Here is a 7581-nt window from a genome sequence, read left to right as displayed (position 1 = left end):
GGGGGGGGCCGTGTTTGGTGGGGTGTTCTGCCACCTCCATCTGTTTATTTATAGGCTGAGGGCACGACGGAAAGCAGGTCCGGGTAAATATCTCCCCGCGGGTTCTCGGAGCGCTGCTTCCTTCACAGGATTTACAGCTTCAAAGGCTCTGCCTCAAAGCCTGCAAATATCTTTTCATCATTTCAGCTGCGGTCTAATTACCCGGCTGGCCGCCAGCGCCGGCCTCCTCTCCCAGGTACCTCTCCCTCTAATCGCAGGGATTTATTATTTAAATGTCAGCGTTTGCCTCCTGTTTCCCTTTTGGGTTCGGTGATGCCCGTGGGGTGCAGCTCCGTGCCCCAAACCTGCTGCAAAGCAGAGCACTGCGCTCCTGCATCCCGCGAGCAGCACGTGTGGCGGTGCTGAGTCATTAATTAAATGCAAGGTAGCGTTCCCCACTTCATCTTGGGTGTAATTATCTCGCAGGGATAGCAGAAAGCAGCGCTTGTTAACACTTGCTGGAGGGGGATTAAGGCAGCGGGAGCGCCCAGCCCAGCGCTGCGTCCACACGCTCTGCTCTCTCACAGATATCCTTCAGCCCTTTGCAAAATGTGGGGTTTTCCTGCTTGGGATGGAGAGCAACAGAGCCTCCGTGCTTGTGATTTACATCAGGAACAGCCCTGCTGGCCCCGGGGCTGCGTGCAGTGATGGATGTGGGGAGCAGCCCCGGGCACCCGTTAATTATCCGCTTTGGATTTATGAGGGATCGCAGCTCTCGTGGCAGCGGATCTGTGGCCGAGGGTGGCAGTGGGGTTGGGGTCAGTGTCAGATGCACCTCTCCCCAGCACTTCGGAGTGGCTGCGTGCTGCCGTGCGCTCAGCTGGAAGATAATTTATGGTTTCGTATCAGCACGGCTGATCTTGGAGCATTTCCAACGTCATCCTCCCTCTCCCTGCATCGCTTTCCTCGAAAGCTGACTTCCCAGGATGGGCTCCAGTTCCACAGACGGGATGCGCCGTGGCTCTGCTGCCCTCAGGACCTGGATCCTATTGCCCAGAGATTAAATCAGGCGTGAGCTGAGCTGCGGTGGGGCTCAGCGGGTCCCTGGCAGCAGCTCTGGCTGAGCAGGTTAAGGATGCTGCAGCACTCCTGATAGGCAGTGCAGGATGCTGCACAGCACAGGAGCCCCATCCCAACCCCTAAGCCCCACAGTGCCCACGTGCAAAGCTTGGTTTTGCAATGCCAGATCACCTTTTAGTGTCTGAACTGCTAAATCTTAATGTGCAGCAGTGCATTAGGAGTGCCAGGAGCTGGCAGCCCTGGTGCCTGCAGCCAGGGAATGGCTCCGGTACCAACAACAGGCTTCAGCTTTGGCGATATCTCATTGGATTCAGTGTTTCCTTGATGGCTGTCTCCTTGCAGAGCTATTTGCAGACGCAGGAGGGAAGAAGCAGACACTGGAGCAGACACCTAAAATAGGTCAAGGGAACCGTGCTGTACAAAGCATCACGTTGCAGTGCCCATCACAGCGTGGTGTCCCATCACGGTGCAGTGCCCACCGTGTCCCAGACAGGGTTAAGGCAAGCAGCTGCAAGCTGAGCTTTGCCAGGGGGATTAGCCACGTTTGCACAGTCCCCTCCAGTGCAGGCAATTCCCAGCCTTGTCCATCGATCCCTGTAAGGTGTTAAGAGAGGCTGCAGCATCGATCGGTGCAAAGCCCTGGGTGGCAGTGAGCCCAAAGCAATGAGGCTGAAGGTTTCCCTGGGCACAGTCCGGCCCTGAGCATCCATTGGGTTCAGTGACCAAAGGAGAAGAATTTGCAGTGCAGTGTATCTGGAGGGTGGGAGGCAGCACCCAGGGACAAACCCAACCTGCAACCGTGGGTCCCTCACCCAAATATCCCTTTGGGGACAGAATGGGATGAAAGGGACTGTGCTCAGTTCTCCCAGGTTGAGGTAGGAACAGCACATTGCCAAAAAGGAGTGAATTTTCCTTAAAAGAAAGGAAGGGCTGAAGACAAAAGGAGCCTTTTAGCAGTAGGCTGACAGCCTGGGCACAAATGGGATTGTGGTGAAAATCACATATTAAGGAAAGAAAAGAGCTGACCTTAACTTCAGTCCTTAGCCAGCAAGAAATTGAAGGATTTCTTACAATCTAATTGGGATTTTAACCATTTAGGACTATTTGTTTACTCCGCTTCAAAGCTCAGAGTGAATCATTTCATATGTTTGTATGAAATGAAATACAGCAGCTCCTCGGATTGTCCTTGAATTGCACAGAGGGATTCAGTCCTCCCCTGGGGGGCAGAGCACGGGGGTCCCCATGGCACAGCTCCCACCATGCTGTCCTCCTCCTCCTGCATAGGGATTGAGGTCTGAAAGCTTCAATGCAGGCACTGGAGGGGAGGGGAAGGAAGCCCCCCAGAAGGGGAAGGCTCAACCTCGTGACTTTTGGGGTGAAAATCTCCTTTTCTCTTTTCTCTTTTGTTTCCATAGGATGTTGCCCTGCACTACCCAGGGGGGAAAAATGCTCCAGGCTGGGCTCTGCGCCGGCTTAGCCACGCTCGAGGGGAAAAGCATAATGGTGTGTCTGTGGGATCCCATTGGGATCTGCTCTGCCAACAGGCTGCTGCATGGTGGGGTGGTTGAACGCGGGGTCCTGTGAAATTGAGGCATGATGTGGGGTGGGGGTGAGCAGGGCTGGAAACAGTGGGGTGCGGTGCTGTTTTTGGGGTGGCATAGGGGTTAAGGTTAGGTTGGTGTGGGGCTGGGCAATGGGGGACAAGGAGCAGCCCCTACCCAACCCTGAGTAGGGGATATAAACCCAACAAAACATGTCCTCATAGGGAGAAAGGAAAAAGGGAGCAGTGAGGATCTCCCAAGGAACGGGTGGCACAGCTCAGCAGCGGGGGGGCCTGGAGAGATGCCTTCCTCCTTCATAGCATGAGCACATGAATCCTTTCATCACCGGAGGAGAGGAGGAGAACAGAAAGTCTTGGAGGTTGTGAAAGTCACCAGCTCTGCACGGAAACAGAGCGGGCGAGAGCTGGAGGGGAGGTTATAAATATCCCCAGCTCAGTGGGAGGCTGAGGATGGAGGGGGGGGGGACAGGGGACATAGGGACAGGGACAGCCTGCATGAAGCTGGGCTGGGGGAGAGCTGGGAGCATCCTGTGGGCTGGGAGGACCTCTGGATGGTGAGGATGGCTGGATGGGGGTGGTAGGATAGCACCTGGATGGGGTGATGGGGATGACAGCTGGACGGGGTGACCTTGCGATGGCAGTGGTGACAGCTGGAGCGAGATCACAGGGGCACATCTGGATGGGTTGGCAATGGGAACATCTGGATTTGAGGCTGGGGAACAGCTGGATGGGATGGTCCTGCAACGGGGAGAGCCACAGATCATAGGGACGGTGGGTCTTGGTGGCACCCAGGAGAGCTCCTTCCTTACAAAGGTTTTCCTCTTTCTGGATGAAGTTGATTAAGTTAACACTCATCTCCGCATCGCTCTCCGGAGCAGGGAGTCAGCAGCGGGGTGGCAGGAACAAGGTCATTAAAGCAGAAAGAAAAATACATTAGAAATGCTCAACTGCTCAGTCTAGCCTGAAATGTGCTTAAATCAGTCCCGAGTAAACAATGAGAAGGGATTAGTGCCAATTAGTTTTCATTAGAAAGGTGGCATCGCCCTTCCCTGCACCCCCCGGGGGATGCTTCGCTCCTGTCTGGCACCGGGGGATGTGGAAATAACGTGGATGGATACAGCCCCAGCTTTGTGCTGGGGTGTGGGGAAAGGATGAAGGGAATGTGGACCAAACCTGCAGGGCCAGGGGGGCAGGGAGGTGTGTGACAGGCAGTGTCAGCATCCCCCCGGGTGCGGAGGCTGCGGGAGCTGCTTTATCTCCACCGAGGCAGAGAGGAGGGACCGGCAGCAGCCAGAGCTTCAAAGGGAATCTGTAAATCCGGCGTATGCAAAACTCCAGCCGGAACAGCAGATAAACAGGGATGTGGCTGGGCGTCCTCCACCACAGCATCGGGAAGTGCTTGGCCTCGGGGCGATGCTTGGCCTCGGGGTGATGCTTGGCCTCGGGGTGATGCTCAGCACTGGGGTGATGCTGGGTGATGCTCTCAGCCTCACAGTGGTGCTCTCAGCCTCAGGGTGATGCCCGACACTCAATGCAGACCCAATTTTTGCAGTACCCATCGCAGGGAGCTCTCAGGGTGAGGGCTCTGCATTCTCTGCAGTGCTTGGCCTGAGGCTCGTGGGGAGGTGGATGCAGCCATGGGAAAGCAGGATGGGAAAGCTCCATCAATTGGAGCTTGGCTGCCACAAGCTGCCAGGTCTCGGCTTGCACCATCACACCCCAAAGCATCCCCAGAAGAAAGAAGAAAAGGAGCAGTGCTTTGAGAATGGGGCAGGTTCAGCCTCTTTTGAGGCCACCCTGTGCATCTCTCCTGCTACGAACAGCTCGTTGCCTTCTCCCCTCCACACTCAGCCCTGCTGACAGGTACTTATTTGGAAATATTTAAAACCACTCCAATTGCAGGTTTGCAACATGGTCCTTAACACTCTGCTGGGCAGGTGAGGGCTGCGGGGCGAAGGCAGAGCCCCGAAGGGATGAAAGAACCCCTAACCCAACCCACAGCAGCAATTAATCCCTCCGCACCATCAGCCCAATGCAGCCATGCAAATGTGGGGTCCTTCTCCCCTACCCCCAGAACACAACCCCCATCATTAGCACCCAGAAAATGTTGGGTTTCTGGCTGGGAAAACACAGCAGATATGTACATTAAACATCAAATTATAAAATTAACAGATTCAAACCGAGGATGATTTGCATGTGCAAATTAACTTAATTACCACTCTTCCTCCTCGAACGCCGCCGCAGTGTGCCGGGGAAGGGCACAGCACTGGTCTGCTGCAGGTGCTGGGGATGGAGATGCTGCTGTGGGCACTGGGTGCAGCCCAGGGAGGAGGTGATGTCAGCTGGGAAGGCTTGGGGGCTGTTGCAATGCTCCTAGCTGAGCAAACACACGGAGACGTGCGTGCACACACATGTGCATGCACACGTGTGTGAAAGGACACGTGTGCACGAGATGCGTGCACACACATGCATTCTGCTGGCATAAAGGCTGCTTTGTGGCTCGCTGTGGCTGGCACAGGTGGAGGCTCTGGCATTGCAGAGGGTGCCTGAAAGGCTGCTGTGCTTGAGCTGCCTGCAGGGATGCAGTTGAGAGCTCAAGAGATGCGCTGCCCTCTGCTGCTGGGTGCACACATGCACCGTGTCCATGCATGCACATGTGTGTGCACATCCACGCTCACACACGCGTGCACACGTATGTGCGTGCATACAGACAGCTCTGCTCCTGTCCCTGGATTGTCCTGTGGCCTCAGTTTCCCCACCCTACTTTATTGGTGATGTGGATTCACGCTGAATTAGAAGTTTGATCTCTGCAGATGGGAGGTTTGTCACGTGCACTCCATGAGTAGTGCGCAGCAATGCTAAGGCTGTGTGTTTTCTGCTTTCTTTGAGGCACACCAAGAGTTCATGCCAGATTTGTGCAGAACTCCACTTGCAGAGGCACAGGCTCATACTTTGCTGTATGGTTCCCACTTTGCCCAGTGCATCCCATGAGGAAGGATGCTGAGCAGGACAGACCTTCCCACTAATTAGGGAAGAGACAGTCAGTGAGGTCTAAACTCCCTGCTCACAGCATAAAGCTGCTGTGCTCTGATTGATCTGGGCACCTAAGCTGTAGTGGGGCTCAGGGGGACAGATCTAAGGCTGCTTGAAGGGGATGTCCCCAAAGAAGTGGTGTCAGAGCCACCAGGAGGACAGTGCTGCTGAGCGCAGGGGTGGATGAGGGGTCCTTGGGGAGGGGACCTCATTGGATCCTGATGTGGGGGCTGCCAGCAGGATGCGCCGTGAGGGCATTGCTGCCTGAATCCCCTTCCTGAGCCCCTGCTCTGAGAAGGGCTTGGGGCTCTGGAGGGGAGAGAGGGCAGGAGGAGCAGGATGCCGTGCCGTGCCGTGCCGTGCTGTGCCGTGCAGCAGGCATGCTGCAACAGGCCTGGGGACTGCAGCTACACCCAGAACTCCCCCCGCATGCTTGGCATGTGTGAGGCTGGTGGGGCACATGGGGGGGGGCGAAGGGGGTCTGAACTCCTTCCCTGACCCTCCATCTCATTGGGATCCCCTCCAGCCACAGGAGCGCAGAGAACGGCTCCGCTCATCACACGGTGACTGCGATTCCCAATGCACACTGGGGGCACGGGGGGAGGACTAGAGCTGCCCTCAGTGCGTGCCTGCCATGCCCAGCATCCCTCAGCTCACTTATAGCCCTCCCAGGGGAAACTCAAGCCCAAGCAGCTGGGAGCTGAGGTGCCCCAAGCAGAGATTCGGGCACGTTCTGCTGCGATGGAGGCGGCTTCGTACAGCCTTGACATACCCCTCTGTTTGCACCTCAGGAGTGTTTTCCCTATAAATAAAGCCTACCACATAAAGGATAAAAAGAGCGATGGAGATGGGGCTGCTGGCATCCCCCTCCACACTCTTCACTGCACTCTCTGTGTCACACAGCATGGTGGGACCAGAGCAGTCAGCTCTCCATCCTGCCGCCGCAGCAGGATTTACAGAGCCAATTAGCTCTTCTCCAACTATATACGCTTCCAAAAGGTCAAACAAACCCCACAGCCCGTGAATAAATCTCCACACAGAGGCTGTGAGCAGTGACGGTTCTCCCAAAGCTGTGATTTTCCAGACTGCTGGCCAAGCCCAGGGAGTGCAATGTCTGTAAGGGTTGGGGACACGCTCATGGGGTGCCATAGGGTGTCGGGGTGGGAAGCACCGACCCCATGGGAGTTTCTCCCCCAGCATGTACAGAACTGCAGTGACCCACGGGGGGGGATGGTGGTCCCCTCCATGTGCCACCACTGGGTGCTGCGTGGCTGTGGTTCCAGCAGAGGTTTCAGCAAAAAGCATCTCGGCTGCTTCCAGGGGAGGGGTCCATGGGAAGGGGGAAGGAATGAAGCAGGAAGATAGTAAATGACCTTAATTAGCCTGAGATTGGCCAGCGTGACGAGCTGAGGGTCAGGTCCAAGGGCTCAGTGCTGTCCCCTCAATGTCACCCCAGGGACACTGACTCAGGCATTGAGTCACAGCCACGGTTTCCTTCCCACCACAGGGCCTCTGGGGATCCTCTCTTCCTGCACCACCCTGGGGCTGGCTGTCCCCGTGTCTTCAGTGCCAGTGACCAGCAGGAATGGGTGAATCAGAAGCGTGAGAAACCTATGGTGTGTGCTGAGCACCGGCACAGCTCAGTGCATCCATGGCACAGACAGACCAGAGGTGCCCAAAGCCCTTCTCTATCACCCAGGGGCATCTCCCCTCCTCATTACCCCGTGGTGTCAGGGCACAGTGAGTCCTCCATCCATCATCTTGGCCAATTTAGACTGGGAAAGCAACGTTCAACTGGATCCAAATCACAGCTGGGTGCGGGCGGTGGCATCTCCAAGTGCACATCCTTCTCACAGGACACGCAGGGATGCTCCATGCCAAGCATCTGCCCCCATGGCTGGGGGAAGGGATGGGGGGAGGATGGGATG

Source organism: Meleagris gallopavo, chromosome 30, assembly GCF_000146605.3.
Source record: "Meleagris gallopavo isolate NT-WF06-2002-E0010 breed Aviagen turkey brand Nicholas breeding stock chromosome 30, Turkey_5.1, whole genome shotgun sequence".
Classification (NCBI taxonomy): Eukaryota; Metazoa; Chordata; class Aves; order Galliformes; family Phasianidae; genus Meleagris; species Meleagris gallopavo.
This window is presented reverse-complemented; position numbering follows the sequence as displayed.